At 34.1% G+C, this 18,365-nt stretch overlaps 1 protein-coding gene across 4 annotated transcripts in view; it reads left to right on the forward strand.

Annotated features, from left to right (window-relative positions):
* The window catches only part of Lrfn5 (leucine rich repeat and fibronectin type III domain containing 5), a 256,920-nt gene that overhangs the window by 122,656 nt on the left and 115,899 nt on the right, over positions 1-18,365 (forward strand). For 3 of the 4 annotated variants that reach the window (XM_026779129.1, XM_026779132.1, XM_005343115.3), the window contains one exon: positions 1,780-1,955. The exons of the other annotated variant lie outside the window; for it this stretch is intronic. The gene's annotated coding sequence lies outside the window, so the exon portion shown is untranslated. The remainder of the gene's footprint in view (positions 1-1,779; positions 1,956-18,365) is intronic. 4 annotated transcript variants of the gene reach the window in all.

Genomic DNA, 18,365 nt, shown 5'->3' on the forward strand with positions numbered 1-18,365 from the left:
GCTCTGTAGAGTGTTCATCCAAACTAAACCACAATCCTTTAACAGTTTAACAGAATCTTTCTTTACATCACGTTATATAAAGCATCTTGTGTGTAAGCAGAGACTGATCGTTTCCCAGCCGCCCAGACCCAAATAATAACATAGAAACTATATTAATTATAACACTATTTGACCAATAGCTCAATCATTTTTTTTTAGCTAACTTACATCTTAAACTAACCCACAATTATTATCTGTGTTAGCCACATGGCTTGGTACCTTAATATTAGTGAGGTATTCTCATCTTGCTTCTGCAGTGTCTGGATGATGACTGCAGACTGAGGATTTCCTCTTTCTAAGAATTCTCCTCTTTTGGTCACCCTGCCTATACTTCCTGCCTTGGTACAGACCAATCAGTGTTTTATTCAACCAATACAAGTGACAAATTTGTACAGGATAGAAGGCCATTGTCCCGTAGTACTTGTGGAGGAAGTTGGTCCTAGGGAAGTCATGATTCATTAGTTACTTACCATGAGGCCTCAAACAAGTAAATTCAGTATTTACTTTATAAAGCAGTCAAAGAAGAACAATGAAACCATTCCTTTAAGTTTATATTGTACTTAGGCATGGTAAGACTTGTTTATAATTCTAATACCATGGAGTCTGAAGTGGGAGAATAAAGGTGTTTTAGCCAGCCAGGGCTATATACCAGGGTCCTGAATGAAACAAACTCAAAACAGAAAACTAAAAAATTGTTCCATTTATCAAAGCTTTAATATTGGTTTTATATAAATATCATATAAGTGAATTTAAATCATATTTTCATCTTATATTCATTATTTATTAATATAGTTTGAAAATAATCTGTGTTTATGCTTCTTTGATATTTATTAGAGTCTAAGTCAAATTAAAATTTTAAAGATATTTTAAAAATTAATTGGTCTACTTTAACAGTCTTAGGTTTAAATATTAGCTGAAACTTTATTTATTTTTATTTTGCTTTTTCAAGATAGGATTTATCTGCGTAGCTCTGACTATCATGGAACTCTGTACACCAGGCTGGCCTCAAACTTACAGAGATCCTCCTGTCTATGCCTCTTGAGTGCTGGGATTAAAGGCATGCATTATTACAGCAGGGCTAGCTGGAACTTTTATACAGCTCTTCGGCAAGAAAAATTTAAATGTTGCATCCCACACAGGGTGACAGTCAATCCTCTGAAAGGTTAAGACATTATCACACAAAAGACACTTAAAAATACAAATATGAACTTAAAAAATGCAATGCATATAAGATGTTTATGTGTAAGTTTTTTTCCAGATATTAATGTACTGCAATATATTGATTTTGGCCTGGAAAATAATGCAGTTAACAATTAAGTCTGTTGTTCCCTATGACCAGACAGGGCTATGATAGATTTGTTCCTTGCTATATCTAATGTTATATGCATGTGTTTATGTGGTACATAGCAGGACATTATTAAAGATGTGTGAGTTATACAGCAAAATGAATTAATTCAAAGATAAAGAATAGTGTGTGGGATATGATCATTTAAGCTCCCTACAGTTTTGAGAGAATGACTCGCCTTCCAAAAATTAAAGGCAGAGTGTTGACATATTTATTGGAATGAGAGCATATTGCACATTTTCATTGGAAAGCATTTTTATGCAAGTATATTTGAGTTCTAATTAGTGAACGTCCTAATATGAGTCGTGATTGAGCACACAATTAACAGCAAACATTTCCAGGTACTCTAAAAGCTTTTTTGATGCCTTTCTTTGTTCTGCTTGCCTCCTCTGAAGAGTCCCTGTATCCATCCAGCCAGTTGTTGAGGAGAGATGTAGCAGCTGACCACCCTTCCCCCTGACATCATTCTCAGCACCAGCTTTGGAGATGCGTTCACCCTGTTGGTCTTCTGCAGTAGCCAGGCCGAGTGCTGACTCCTTCATGGTAGTGAGGAACTCTTCAGGCTCCAGAAGTAAGTTGCACAATTCAGTTTTATCATTATTAGTAAGTTTAAAAACACTTTTGGATGCTTAATTAGAAATTTTGCAAAATGACAGGCAAAATGAAGTCAGAATCATTCATTATCGATGGAAAATATTTTCTTTTCTTTGTTTAGAGCCCAATATTTCTGGTTTTGAAAAGTCTACTCATTTTTTTTGTTGTTGTTGCTATCCAAATGCTTACAAGATTTTCTATTTTGTTTTCATATTTGCGATTTGCAGGCATTGCAAGATACATTTTCCTCCTCATGTCATAGACAGTGTAAAGGCTAAAATAATTTTGTGACTAAACAAACATATTCTCAATGGTCAGGTATTGCACCAAACTTGCTTCAGTAAGTTACAAAGACAAGAGGCTATGGGTAGAGCAATGGGCTCGTACTGTCAATAATAATTTGCCTGATTGGCTCGATTATGGAATGCAAAGATCTCTGTCTCTTTCAGAGCTTATGAAAGCCTATAAAAATGCACATTAGAATTTTTAAAAATATGAAAATTACATATAGAAAAATGAATTGTAAATAAAATATTTTAACACTTGGCAAACTATAAAACACAAAATCTGCATAGATCAACCAAAGAAGTTTTCTACTCTAGATTTGCATATGATTTTTCTAAATTCTAAAGAAAAAAGCAAATAAAGAAATTGTTTTATTGATTATGTTTATATGATTTAGAATTTAGGAAATTTTTCCTGGAAAAATAAATCTTTTCTAAACCATTGATTTGCCATTGTTCAAATTTTATGGTTTTATTTGAGATATTTTTTCTGTCTTTTAAATACTTTATATATGTGTGTGTGTGTGTGTGTGTGCGTGTGTGATGTATGACACATATGTTTTTCAAATAATATATATGTCCTTGAAGTAATTTATAATAAAATACATATACACAACAAATAAATATCTATTATTGCTCTAGGAAATGTATCTTTCCCAATGTCCAAGCACAGAAAATATTTGTGAGTGTATTTTTTATAAAAAGCAAAGGTTTGGTAAAGCAATTACCTTTATTCTTATATTATTAAATACAATTCGGGAGTCAGATATTGAAGTATAAATCTAAAATATCCACAGAGTAACAGAAAAGGATCAGCTGAACCTACATTTCCCCCTTCCCAGATTTAAAGGACTGTGAATCTAAGTCCCTCCATAGTCCTGCCTGTGTCTCTCTCTATCCTAATTTGGTTCTGCCCAAAACTCTAAAGCTAATTCTTGCCGGATATGAATGTTTATTATGCCCTCTGATTCAAGGTTTAGCTCTATTGGTAGTCTCGGGAGTGTCCAAATGTGATCAAAATATCTCACAACAGTTTGACATATTTTCAGCTGTTACCAGCTATTGTGCGTTTACCAAGTAAAATTATCTTGAAGGAAGTGAGAATGAGACGTTTCATAAACATAGGTTAACTTAGCAATGTATTGCAATGCCAGAATGACTCCAATTCAAATATCTATTTCATTAGTGGCAAATAAAGATTAGTGTTAATAACTTCTGTCTTTATTATGCTACTAATTATGCAAGATGAAAGCAGTTAGTAAGAAGTCTGTTATTGCTTTCATAACCAAAGTAGTTGGAGGACTACATTTAAGATCTAAAGAGGACATTTCTATATTGGAAGAAAATAAAAAGATTTGTTATAACTGTAGTTATAACACAGAATATGCAGTTGATAAATTAAAAATCATTTTTGTAGCATTCCCCTTTGTATATTTTATTTATTCATTTACTACTAATACATGCTTTATTTGTTTATTTTGTTTGTATTTGTTTTTTTAGTTGCTGACCCTTTTATTGAATAGACCATCTTGAGAAAGACATCCCCAATTTTCACCTTTTATAAATGCAAGATCATATATATACCTGAGGTAATGTCACAGAGTTAATAAAAAACAACAAAGTAGTTAATTATTTCATTTAAATTTTCTACTGATAAGTTGCTCTTGTTCTCCAGGAAAGCATTTAAGTTTAGAAAAATTGTTAGCTTAGGAAATATATTTATGAATGTGATCCCCTAGTATTAATCACAGAAGAATGTATTCAAACATATTTCCATATAGTAGCAGCTACGCAAGTCCAAAACATCTATTTAATTAATGGGGGTGGAATGCTACAGGGGAATGTTTTATATACTGAAAACAATTATTTTAAGTTAATGTTTTTTTTTAATTATAAACTGGTTGGCTTATTAGCTCAGGCTTTCTTATTAACCCATAATTCTTGTCTGTGTTAGCCACATGACTTGGTACCTTTTATCAGCACGGCATTTTCATCTTGCTTCCTCTGTCTGCAGACTGAGCCTTTCTTCTTTCCAAAATTCTCCTGTACTAGTCACCCTGCCTATTGATCTTTTCCTACTTCCATCCATTGCCTACAAATTTCATGATGTTATTTTTTTAACAGTTAAGTAATACTCCATATACATATGTCATTATCCTTAAGTGTCTCTTAGGCTCAGGCTACAGGTTACACTTTGAAAATTTTAAATAGACTCTAAGTCTAGACACATAGGCAGATGGGAGACTTACAGAGTAAAGATATTACCAGAACTATTTCTTAAGTATACCAGTGACCTGAAATGGCAGGTCATTCTTCAGTGACAAGGTCCTAAACGACAAGATCCAGGGAATAATAAAGACAGGAAAGTAGAAAGTATAAAAGCTAAAAGATGGATTTGGGGGCTTTGCAGAAGCTATGTGTTATGCCAAGTAAGACATATGTTAGTCTGTATACATACATACATACAAAGAAAGAAATTTAAGTTAATACTTAATACAGTTTTTTCAATTTTTTTTTAAGTTGAAGGCTGTTACTTTTAAGACTGGAACCTTTCTTTCTTTTTCTTTCTTCTTTTCTTATCTCTTTTTTTCCTTTTTTTCATGTTTTTTTAAAGTTTTATTTATTTATTTATTAAAGATTTCCATCTCTTCCCTGCCACCGCCTCCCATTTCCCTCCCCCTCCCCTAATCAAGTCCCCCTCCCTCCTCAGCCCAAAGAGCAATCAGGGTTCCCTGCCCTGTGGGAAGTCCAAGGAACCCCCACCTCCATCCAGGTCTAGTAAGTTGAGCATCCAAACTGCCTAGGCTCTTACAAAGCCAGTACGTGCAGTAGGATCAAATACCCATTACCATTGTTCTTGAGGAAAATGTTAGGCTGAAAGTCCTGCATTGAATTTATTATCTTGTAAAAAAATAAATGCATTCCTAGTTAAGAGCTAATATTAAATGGTTTTTTGAAAATTCATACATATTGCTAGTATTTATCCTTAAAACAAGTAGAATTCTTTGAATAGGAGCTCAAAAATTATGTAGAAAATGCAGAAGTAGAAAGTAATAGTAATGGAATACTTTTGTAGTGTAATACAATGCAGCCCAGAGCAGCTGAGGTGACCGATGTTGTTCTAGTGATATTTTTCTCTGTCATTTTAGGATTTTTTTCTGGCAGCAAAAGCACATTTTGTTCATTCCACCTCTTCCTAATTTATTTCTGAAATAAAAGAGACTTGATGAAACTCAAAGTTAAACATAATCATTTTTAATAGAAGGTGTTCTTATGTAACCACACTTGTGTGGGTACATGTATATGTAACAGTGCCTGTGAAATTGTTTCATGAATGCATAATATCAATTATATGTCCATAAGCTATTCTACATTCTAAATATTAAGACTATTTCAATAATAATACTTTTCTGAACAAAATACAAATTTAAATTTGTTGATTATACCCACAGTGATATTGATGCTTCTACTATGTTGTATACTGTGATGAATATTTCTACTTAGTAGAGCTATTTAATGAACAGAAGTATCACTTTGCAATTCATTTGTTTTGTTTTGTTTTGTTTTGTTGTTTTTCGAGACAGGGTTTCTCTATAGTTTTGGAGCCTGTCCTGGAACTAGCTCTTGTAGACCATACTGGCCTCGAATTCACAGCTATCTACCTGTCTCTGCCTCCCAAGTGCTAGGATTAAAGGTGTGCGCCACCACTACCCAGCTCATTTTATTCTTTTAATAATTTTTATGAGACTATAGACAAGTAATATGCTCAATAAGATAGATGCTATTTTTGCATGGTATATGTTATGTATTTATATACATAAACATAAAACATATGATCTGCATAAACAAACAAAATTACGATCATAATAAGACAACTGTAATACTATAATTTGGGAAGCTTACCTGATTCTATGAAGTGAAGATCTATTAGATTCAGTAATTCCCTAATTAAGAGCAGAATAAAAACAAGTTAAATCATGCATATCTCAGTACAAAAGAAAATAAAACAAATACTGAAAGAAAGCCAACCTAAATCAGACTCTATCAATGGTATGTTCACTATATATCTTTCCAGTTTCTTTCAGTAAAATACAACTAATTACCCAAGTGCTTTGCACTGGACTAAAAGCTTTAGAGGAATCTTAGTTATTTTCCAAATAAAGCCGTTTTAGATCTTGGCCTGTCTCTGAAAGGCAATCACAGAGCCCTGCTCTTATGAAGCAAGTCTGGATACATGGTGCCAATCTCCTGAAGGGAAGAAGGAAGCAGAGATGGACACTCACTTACCCAAGTGATCAGCAATGAAGCAGGAGCAAACCTCAAAACAGAGAATTCAACTTGGCAAAACATGTCACTTCTTTGTATTTGACAAACGGCACCTCTCACCTACCCAATCTGGTCTGATTTTTCTACAAAAACAAGAGTCTGAAGCAGGTACAAAAGAATATAATTCAAAATTCTCATTATACCACAATTCTACACTTGTAGGGGAATGAGGATAACAGGGCACAGAGGCAGCTACCATGGGGTAAATAGGAAGCGAAAAGTAGAAATTGTCATGTGCCTTCCATGTGGGAAATAACATCACCCAAGACAATAGAAATTGATCTATTGTCAATTGAATTTGTCTGGCTTGCAGAGATAGATTTCAACCGTAGACTGCTGTTAATGAGTTGATGTGTTGTCCTTTTGAGATAAAAAACCCAGAAGCTGGAATGACAATGCACTGTCTTCCAAAAGGCCTCAAGGGCTGAAAGCAGAAAGGAATGTGTCTTGGCCAGCAGATCTTGATGCAGAGTGTCTCTTGTTTTCTGTTCCTCTGCTTTGTGTTGGCCCACAGCACTTCCTACAAAGTGGTACCCTGTGTAGAGGTCTGCACAGATGCTCTGCCTTTGCAGACCACTTAACTTTTAGGGCCAGAAGAATTTAACACCCTAGAGGAGTATTCTCAATACTGAGTTTTCAGTGAGTGGAAGCAATCCTTATTGTCAGATATTGGCATTGAAATAAATGAGGAAAATCCAACTTATACCAATTCAACCCAAGGCTAGGTTTGTTACCCTGACAACCACCCTGTCCCTATAGTTAACTCCCATGTATCAGTGTGGGGGACTGTGGAGCATATGTCAGATTTAGAATATTCTGGGTAAATGGATGCATCTCTCATCACCATGAAACAGAGTGTGGGAAGCATTGCATCAAGAACACTGGCAGTCTAACCAAGGACTACTTTTAGTGAAAATCCATGCATTACCATGGGGGGAAAATCAGAATAAAAGAATCTGAATGGTATATTGAATAAAACCTCCAACACTTCCAGTGATTTCTGCCATGAAGGGACTAAATGATAGACATAGAATCACCAACTGAAAACATTAAGAATATTTTTTAAAAAAATTGAATACTTGACTTTGAAGTGTGAAATTGGATGACACTTCAACAGTAATAGAGTTCTGATGCAAACATCTTTCTAGAATTGTTAAAGAGACGGTAATGAAAGATGGCAATCCAGCACGCTCTTAGGCTTGCGGACATGTGGGTCCTGTTTGGGCTGTTGGCCAGTGATACCACCTCCGTCACTGCTGAACACCCACACATCCTGGATAGCTGTGACATTGTATGGTGGTAATTTGATTCCATGTCCAATTAACCTCACTTTTGGACTTGGTAATACACAAAAGTAATTGAATTGGCATAAGAATAAATCTGCATGGTACATTTGACATCCCCAAGCCAGGAGCATTCATTAGCTTTGGCTGTAGAGATGATGCCTCAGAGTTATTTTCTGCCTGTCTTTCAGAAGCTTTTTGTTTTCTTGTTTTGTTTGGTTTTTTGGGGGGTTGTTTTGTTTTGTCTTTGTTTTCTGGCTCTTTTTTTGTCTTCCTCCTGATGCCAGGTAAGCTTTAATATGTATTAAGAGATAAGCTTTCCTTTTAATAACTTGCATGCACATAGAGATTACTGTGGTAAATTTTGAATCTATAGCAAGTAGTTTAAATATCTGAAAACAAATAATATTTTAAAATCTACTTATTTATGACTTAAGGACAGAGCGCCCTTAAACAAATAAACATTATTTCAATGATATCTATGGTAGTAATTCTAACACAGAAATAATCCACAATTTAAAAACCTGACTTCATTATTTATCAAGTAAAGTAAAGAAAAATGCTAACATAGCAATAACTTTCTCTGTCAAAAGAGAACTTGTACGTGGTACTCACTACATTATATGAAATTATAAAATGAAGTTTCTGTTTTGTTTAGTTTACATGGTTAGACCTTTCCAGTGTGTCTTATATTCGTGTTTAAACAAAATAGTGGGTTTCACAAAGTTTGGATTGGGTTTATTAAAGAATGATTCTGTATGACATACACAGATATAATGAGAACACATCTCTGGCACTGATGAATGTTCTTTATGTAGTAAGATGGATATTCTTCCTTGGGAAAAATAGCATCAGAGAAAAGTCATCAGATATAGTGATTCACAGTGAACCATGATAGATATCTGAATTGGCGGGTAGGTCTGTGGTTCTCTATCTATCTTAACACAAGGTATGATTTTAATCAAAACATAGAATGTTCAAAATGTTTAGTATGTCTTAGGAATGCTTTTAGACTAGACATCTACTTACTGGCTGTTTATAGACAATATTCAGAAATGTGGGCAGTTAGAGCTATTGCACTCACAAATTTAATAAAACCTCAGTATGAGCCGGGCGATGGTGGCACACGCCTTTAATCCCAGCACTTGGGAGGCAGAGGCAGGCGGACCTCTGTGAGTTCGAGACCAGCCTGGTCTACAGAGCTATTTCCAGGACAGGCTCCAAAGCCACCAAGGAACCCTGTCTCGAGAAACCAAAAAACAAAAAACAAAAAAACAACAACAACAACAAAAAAAACCCCTCAGTATGGAAAGTGAAGATTGGTGATGAAAATTATGAAGAAAATGTCATGCAAGATTACCAATTATATCTTATTCACTTTTAATCTTTCTTTATAATATCATTATAATTTATTTTTTGAAGACAATGTCTATGAGAATTAAGTAGATTTTTCTGTTCTTGTATATTTTAATGCACAAATTGATTCTTCTATATATTTAGATATGTTTTATGTAAATAAGAAAATATGGATTTTCAGATCTTAGGACAATGATATTTTCTGATTCACCCTCATTAATAAGTTTAAACATAAAAAAGTCACCTTGATACATATGGTTCTTTGTATATGTATCTTTAAAATATCAACAAGGAAAAGAGCAAATAAATAACTGATTTATTAGAAAATTTTTGACATCCTTCAACAGATGGGTAGACAAAACAGTATGGTATGTATAAAAAATGAAACAATATTAAGCTATACATAAAAATAATCAAAGCTGTTGCAAGAGATAATAACATAGAAAAAAGAGGTCGTCCTGTTAAACGAAATAGGTTAGGCTAACCATGTGATCTCATTCATATGTAGAATTGCTGAATTGTGAATGTCAAAGAAGCAATAAGTAGGATGATGAAAATCTGGAGTCTGAGAGAAAAAAAAAACAACAGAAATACCAAATATTAATCATTTAGTACTGGGATTTCATTGAATAGAAGAAGAAAATTCCAGTCCGTTACTATCGAGCATGGTTACTGTGCACAGCAGGAGATTATTTTCATTTCAGATTCCAGATCTGAGTTACCAAAATTTGAAAGTTTTTATTATGGAGAAATGACAAAAGTTTACGACCATAGATGCATAAATTAAATCAAACGTTATGCAACATCTTAGCAGAAACATCACAGCGAATCTGATATTCATGCAGTTTTGTACTTTTATGCATTAGTAAAGCAAATTGATAGTGCTTATAAGATCACTCTGCAGGTAAAGTGTTCAAACCTAGTGATACAAATTATATCCCGCATTGAAAGGAGATTGTAACCTAGGTGTAGTGACACATGCCTTTAATCCCAGCACCTTGTGAGGCAGAAGCAAGCAGATCTCTGAGTTTGAAGCTAACTTGGTTTACAGAGAGTTTCATGTTAACCTGGGCTATACAAAGAAACCCTGTCTTAAAAAATCCATAAAAAAACAAAGAGGCAAGCAATGAAGCAAACAAATAAATATATTTTTTAAAGGGGATAGCCCTATTCTGAAAGCTGTCCTGCTCCGAACCTTTAAGGTGCAGTGTCTGCACTCACATAAATACACACATGTACAGTGAGACAGTGATAATAATAAAAGAAATTATATTAAAATGGTTTTATAAAGGAGAACAACTAAAATGACAGAAGATTAAAGTGTCAATAATACATAAATGTAGCACACTGTTTGAAGACACATTACAGTAGCACTGGATTTTTTTTGAAGGATGAGAAAAGTCAGAGATTCTCATCTTCCTAATGTTAAATGTGTTGTTATATGCTCCTGGCATACAAGACTTTTACCTGAGTGTTAATTATAAATGAAGCATTTCTGTAATTATGAATGAATAGATGTTTACTGAAAATTTAAAACAAACAGAAATGTGGAAATAAGCTTCACTGGAATTATACACTTACAACACATACACAGACATCTAAATGACAACATTTTGTGATCTAAAAATTGTAAATGTTCTGGCTTAAAGGATAGCTTCATTCAAATGCAAACTAAAGACATTATTCACTGCTTCTATTGTTCTATTATTGCACTTTATTTGTTTCATATTTTAAATAAATCTTTATTCTATTTGAAATAAAACTAACTACATGCATGTTTTTATTTCCTTTATTATATTGAAAACTGTTTGCCATTCCTTTATTAATCAATTTACTAGACTCTTCATAAGACTGAAATTTTTGTTAAGACTGATTTATTTTTCTCTCAGATGTCATTTTTGGTGCAATCCTAAGCTAGTCCTAATTTTTAGGTATCATTTTTCCTACAAAGTCATGGGAACTTGTTGAAAAGATACATAATTTTTTTCATCATAAACTCTTTGTGGATTTGTTTGGTCCCACATGTTCTTCTTAGTCAATAGTCATTGTTTTAATTTTAGTAATGTACAGTATTATTAAGCACTAACATTTCATATTTGAGGATGGTGATAAAATTCTCCACACCTAAACGACCCAGGCTGGTAAGATACAGGTAATAGATGAGTCAATTTCTGTGATAGCCACTGACATGAGTCACGAAAGATGAGGTGAGAACAGGAGGACGATATGCCAGAGCCTCTCCCCATCCCCCAGTGGTTCACACACGGTATAGTTAGAGTGCAGTGGGCCTTGTGACATATTTCTCCTGAGTTTCAAATCTCCAGGAATCCTGCATTATCTGTTGAGGGGTGACCATGCTCCTGTGAGAGACTCCAGGTGTTCTGTATGAGATAGTGTCATCCTGTACTCTATCGCTGTGATGGCCATAGAGTGCTCTTTCCCTGGCATCGTCTGCCAGTGTTCCTGAGACTTAGGTGTTGTGGCTCTGTGGGCCCTGGTTACCTGTAGCAGCTAGTGAGACTATTTAAGACTCTGCACTGGCACGGTAATCATTTTGTAAACAGCATTGATGTAATCATTAATTTTTCATTATTATGTCATGAAATGTTTTAAGAGACAATACAGTGACAATGGCAGTCTTGTTAGTTGTAAAATATGACTTACTAATAATAATCTGTGTGACAAAAAAAAAACCAGGCAAGATATTAGGAAATGTCCATTTAAAGCAGAAAAGCTGTTAACTGCTGCCTTTTGTATTTTTTAATATATGCATGTTTGTGTGAGTATGTGTGTATACATCTGATCACACTCTTGTTATTGTGAATTAGTTGAGCTGCCCTTCTTTAACACTGAAGAAATACATTTTGCATCACAGTGACTATTTTAAATTTTGTTTTCATTTATTGTGCAAAATAGAGATTAATTGGATTTAGTATAGTTCAGTTCTGTTTCACTGTTTCTATCCTAGTAACTGATAGTCTCAATATTGTTTATTGAAGAATCCATCCTTTTTTAATTAAGCTGAAATTTAAATTGTGACATGCACACTTTTCATATATGCATGAACATATCCTGGTCTGTTATTCTATTTCATTGCTCTGTTTATCACATCTACACAAATAGCATGTAGCAATGCAAGAATTCTATTAGTCATGTATGTATCCATTGATTATAAAATGAATAATCTGTACCTTTTATTTATTTTCAGCACTGATCAACTAGTACTGAGCAGTTAGACTTTTCTTTCAGTTTGCATAGTAGACAAGAGTGTTTAAAATTGTATTTTAAATTTTACAGGAGTCATGTGTTTCCCTTACTTACATTCATTTGCGATGAGATATTTTATTATTTTCAAAGTAATAGTATCTCAATGATCTTCTTCATGTCCTATAATGAGCCTTATCTCCTACTGTAGCTGGCATCCCATTGCATTTTGTCATATGTATAGCTAATTGATGTTTTGTGACTGGGCTTTTAAAATGAGGCTATCTTCTGAGACTGTGTCTGACAAGCTATTCTAACTTTTGTCACTGTGTCTTCTAAAGAGCTCCACATGGCATTAATACTTCCAATAACTTCTAGTTTGCCCACTAAACAGTCACATGCAATGAAACATCATGCCTCGCTTTCATGTGTATAGCCATATGCTTTATTTCCTAGTTAAGACACATTTAAATGAAATTCATTGCATGTGCATTTAGTTGTATGTGAAATAGCTATGATGACATTTTTCAGTGGAAATCATCACTCTCTGTTGAATAGGAGCTCTACTAAAATGGTAAACATAAATAAGCCAAACAGTAACCAGAATGACTCAAGTTTTCTATAACTTTTCTCTTTTTTTGCTATTAATTAATTAATTAATTAATTTGAGTTGAAGCTGTGTTAAATAGACCTACCTAACCAGGTATTCACTAAGAAGCCCAAACAAGTCCAAAATATGTCCTTATGTCATTATGTCCAGTTTAATTTTTTTTGCTTTTTGAAATACTAGGATTAAGCCTATTGCCTCACACGTGTTAAATAAGAGTTCAAACTCTGAGCTTTATCTCCAATCATTCTGTGGCTTTAAATGAGCTATTTTTGTGTTTTGACATCATTCATTGCTTGTGGAAGTAATCTGTTGCTAAGAACCAATATTATTGTTATGTAACCCACATTGTCCCATGAGTCATCTCTTACATAGTGAATGTTGTACCATAATGATTTCAGTGGCCAGCTTTCATTTTTATGGGATCTAATGTTGGAATTCTGCTACCAAACTGTTTTTCTATGTCACTAAAAGTTCCTCCCAACTCCACTGCAACCAACATTAAACCAGGATGATAGAAATTCACAGGCTCTACTCTTAGGAAGAGGTGTCATAGATAGTTTAGTACCTCAGGACAGGATGGTATTTGTTTTAATACACTTTCCGCAAGTCATGACTCTACTCTGTTCTTTAGAAAAAAGTTTTCTTGATAATTAAATTGAAGCTATAATAAATTAAAATAGCATGATCTGTTTCCTTTGTAGTCTAATTCTAGAAGGAAATAGGAAATATTTTAATGAGCAATTGCATGTATAAATATACTTCTTAATTAAATAAAATTTCAGAAAAGCATGCATTTTCCTTGTGATTAGAGGACTGGAGGCTAAGCAAAGATGGTTTCTATAACTTTTTCTAGCTCACTTTTCTCTTTATTGGAATTTGTTTTTCTTCAAGGCTGCAACTTTCCCAACTTATTACTGTTTGGCACTGACTTTTCTATACTTGAAATGCCTTGCTTTTATTTATTTGGTCTTATTTCTCCCTATATAGCTGTCTATTTCTAACAGCGGGTTTTTATTTTTGTGGTTTCATGCATTAGACAAACTTTCAGTGTACTTATTTTATTGCCACATACAATAAGGAAGATTTATGAAGCTCATGCACGTTAGAAGCTATTATGTGAACAGATATTCAGCCATCATTCAGTAGATGATTATCATGAGGACTTGCTCTTCAATCTTCATTATTCTTCTTCTCTAAAGCTAAATGTTTAATAATGGTTTCAGATAGAGAATATCTTGTTCCCTTTTAGAATTTTTTATAAGTCTACTTTTGCTTGATATAGTTCTATTTACAAAGTGTTTATTTGTGATACTATTTCTCAGTACTCATATAATCTTAATTTGTATTTTATCATCTGAGTAGTTTATCTTAATATAATGTTTTAGTGACCTATTTTATGTTTAATGATTGTGCTATTTCCAGTTGATTCAATCAAAGACATTCCTTTTCACTATCTCCTTATTTTGTAAATTCTCTTCTTCATAGTTTCTTCTTGTTTTATCTTCTCTATGTTGCAGGGACCATAGCACATTAACCCTAGTTACACGGAATTTTTTTCACTATAATGTCAAAAGCCTAAACTATCTTTTTATCATTCTCACATTGTCTCTTAGATCCTTTCTCCTGCGTTTCTCATAAATATTGTTGTTTATTTTTAATATCAGATGTTTTGTCTGTAATAACCTTTAAGGTAATATATTTTGTTCAATTAGTTACATCTCGGTTCTGTTTAAAATATTCTGTCATTTTAATAATGACTAATGAATCTGAGTTACTGCATGATTAGTGATATTTTGGGTTTTTTTTTAATTGAATGTTTTTTAAGGCATTTGCCAAATTTTTCAAACAATAACATTTTTACTTATGTATAAAAATTTGAGTGTATTTTGATATAGGTGTTAAAAATGTCATGTCTTACTCAGGAGTGCTTTCAAATTAATCAGCAGAAGTCCCTATCCAGTTTCTGTTTAACTGTACGTGTGTGTGTGTGTGTGTGTGTGTGTGTGTGTGTGTGTGTATGTGTGTGTATTACAGAAGTATACAGTGCGTATGTCGACTAGATGACCACATAAGGGTCATCAAGAGTAACATTGCCCATGTCTTTTGTTTTGTTTTTGTTTTTGTGTTTTTTGTTTTGTTTTGTTTTGTTTTGTTTTTTTTTTTTGAGACAGGGTTTTTCTGCAGCTTTGAAGCCAGTCCTGGAACTAGCTCTTGTAGACCAAGTTGGTCTCAAACTCACAGAGATCTGCCTGCCTCTACCTCCAGAGTGCTAGGATTCAAGGTCTGTGCCACCACCGCCTGGCCTTGCTCATGTCTTTTGGTGCAGGGTCTATCATTGGCCTGAAGTTCAGACAGCAGCCTAGACTGACTTCCAATCAAGCCTCAGGAATCCTCCTGTGTCAGCCTCCCTAAGGTTTAAATTACTAGCCTACCACTGGCTGAGTTTTTACATGGGTATAAATCTATAGCAATGCATTTCTCAGTCATTGTTTTTTAAAAATTCACATTCATTTAAACATTATCTATAGATATCCTTTTGGGCATGCCTTTTTAATGTCATCCTTCCTATGAGGTGTCTGAGCCTGACATTTCTTCCTGTTATGATTATGCTACACATGACGGTATGTATAAGTAGGCTTTTTTTAAACCTTTGTAGATATTATTTTATAGTCATATAAAATATGCAGAAGATAATGTTGTGTCTTGGCTAATTTTTCTAATTATTTAACTGAGAGTTTGTTAAATTTCAATCATGCATCTCTTGGTTTGTGACTGTTTAAATTGTTTTCACCTATTGAAGCTATCATCACTTCAATGCTATTCTTGCTCCTTTCTTCTGTAGGGCGATAGTGACAAGTGAGGTTCTTTGACAGCTTCGCATACACTGACAAGCATAGCTTTGTGCTTCTTTGTTTTTGTTCATTTAATCTCACTGTTTTTGTTTCTCTCATTGTCTCATTTTGGATCACTCTCACTGCTATCTTGCTGTTGTCACAAAATATTTTTTATTCTGTCTAATCTGCATTAAATTTCATGGTGTGTGCTATTCATTCTGTGTATGTACATTGTTCACATGTAGAGTTTCCTATGGTCAATTATCTCCATTTGGTAATCATTCTTCCTTCTACCATCACCTCATGTCTGCTTGCTAATGTGCCTCTCATATCTTCATCCTGCATTATTTGGAGTCCACATTTGCAGTAATAGTTTCTTACTTCTTGCATTTTTGGCCTTTTTTAGCAAGACACCATGCATAATGAATTAAATGAAGGCTAAATTCTGGGAGATTTTCCAGTGCATCTATCTTCATGCCTGCAAATATAATCTAGAACCCTGATCTTCCTATTTTCTATCTAGTGTGCAAAATTCTTGTGCTCTCTGTCCTTCAAAATTACTGTGTCCCTTTGTGTCACCTCTTCCTGTGTTCGGAACGAAATGCAAACTTCCTCTAAGCCGCCAATTGAGGCAGTTTTAAAGAGAAACTGTTGTTTATCTTTCTCCATCAGTTGCAGTTCTGAACTCTATGCCATCAGTGTTATATCATATTGTGTACTTTTCCTAGATGTCTAAAAATCAAGAAAGGGATTATTGGTTCCTTTCACATCATCATAATGGAAAGCTAAAATCTCTATTTTTGCCTTAATGCTATCATAAATTTTAAGGTCATGAATATTTTATTGTTTGCTCACTACAGCTATTCTGTTCTTGCTTTAATACTTAAAAATATTTGCTGTTCTTATTGAGATTGTGACCACTTACCCCACCCCCTCTGTGTGTGACTTTACACAAGTTATATCTAAGTTGCCTAAACTTGTATTATATTGTGATATATATGCTTTAGTCTCCAATGTACTGATATTTCAAGTGTGTGCCATCATATCTGTATGTATCTTCCAAGATTATTTACTCCATCCCAACCCCAGGGTATAATAGTGTTTAGAGGCAAAATCTTTGGATAGATAGAGTCATTATGATTGGGCTTTGAAAATCAGATTAGTGACAATATAGAAAAGCAATCAAAATTTCTTTCTGTGTTTTTTATCTGAGTGTCTCTCTGTGTCTGTGTCTTACTCTGTCTCTCTCTTTGGCTGCTTCCTCACACAATAAACCTGCAAAGAACAGGCACTTAACTCCTTGCAAGGCTGTTGAGAAGCCAACCCCACACTCCATAAAACTGAATTCATTTGGAACTGTATCCTTTAGAACAAGAGAAAAATACAGCTATTTCATTTAAGCTAAATTGTTAATTGCATTTTATTATGGCATCCATAGAGAAACTGCTTGTTAAAAGTTTTATTGTGTCAGCATTAAGAGGTATATTCCTGAATATTGCTTTTCCTGCAGAAGACAGTTCTGATAATTCTGTTTTATGGAGAATAATTCTGTTCATTATCTCTCAGCCTAATCTTAATTTCTGTGTAGTGTTTGGCAGAGATAGTATCTCACAGTTATAGGAGACCAGAACATGGTGCTCAAAATTATCCTTTGTAAAAAAGTAATTACTTTGACTTTTGGGTAATTGGAAAGACGTTAAGGTAAAATGCTCCTACCTTCCCTTTGTTTGTCTGAAGGCAGGATGCAAGTTTCCAAACAGAAAACATTTCTCAACTTTCTTGATTTCCAGGAAAAATGAAAAGTGAAAAGTAACCCCTAAAGAGATATCTAGGTCCCTTTTCTCTCTGGAGATACACAAGCATCTCTATCTGCACAATTCACCTTCCGCTTTCTGTAGCCTTGATAAGTCTCTAAATTTCAATCCATTGTTATATCTCTGAGAAGCATTCATTCCTTGTGAGCGCGCACACACACACACATACACACACACACACACACACACACAACAACAGGGATTTGGAAATAGGGAGAAGAAATAGAATTTTAAAAATTATACATATTAAAGGTTTATATTTTCTCTTATTTAGATGTTTGTATTTGATAGTGCAGGTTATAGAGTTTAGAATATCTGGATGATAGGAAAGTAGTGTGCCCCTAAACAACCATCTTAGCCTTTGTCTGCTCTTTAAAATGCAACCAAGATCATGTGAAAGCTGTAGGAAAATATGAATTTTTTAAATTTGCAAATTGCTAACTTCTCTTTGAAAATCTAATCTATTAGAATCTAATTTTTTTATTTTTTTATTTTTTTTATTGAGAAAAGGAAAAAAAAGTATCCGCCTCCTCCCAGCCTCCCATTCCTCTCCCCCTCCTCCCACCCTTCTCTCCCTCCCCCAAACTCCTCTCCCCCTCCCTCTCCAGTCCAAAGAGCAGTCAGGGTTCCCTGCCCTGTGGAAAGTCCAAGGTCTGCCCCCCTCTGTCCATGTCTA

This window comes from Microtus ochrogaster, chromosome 1, assembly GCF_000317375.1.
Source record: "Microtus ochrogaster isolate Prairie Vole_2 chromosome 1, MicOch1.0, whole genome shotgun sequence".
Taxonomy (NCBI): Eukaryota; Metazoa; Chordata; class Mammalia; order Rodentia; family Cricetidae; genus Microtus; species Microtus ochrogaster.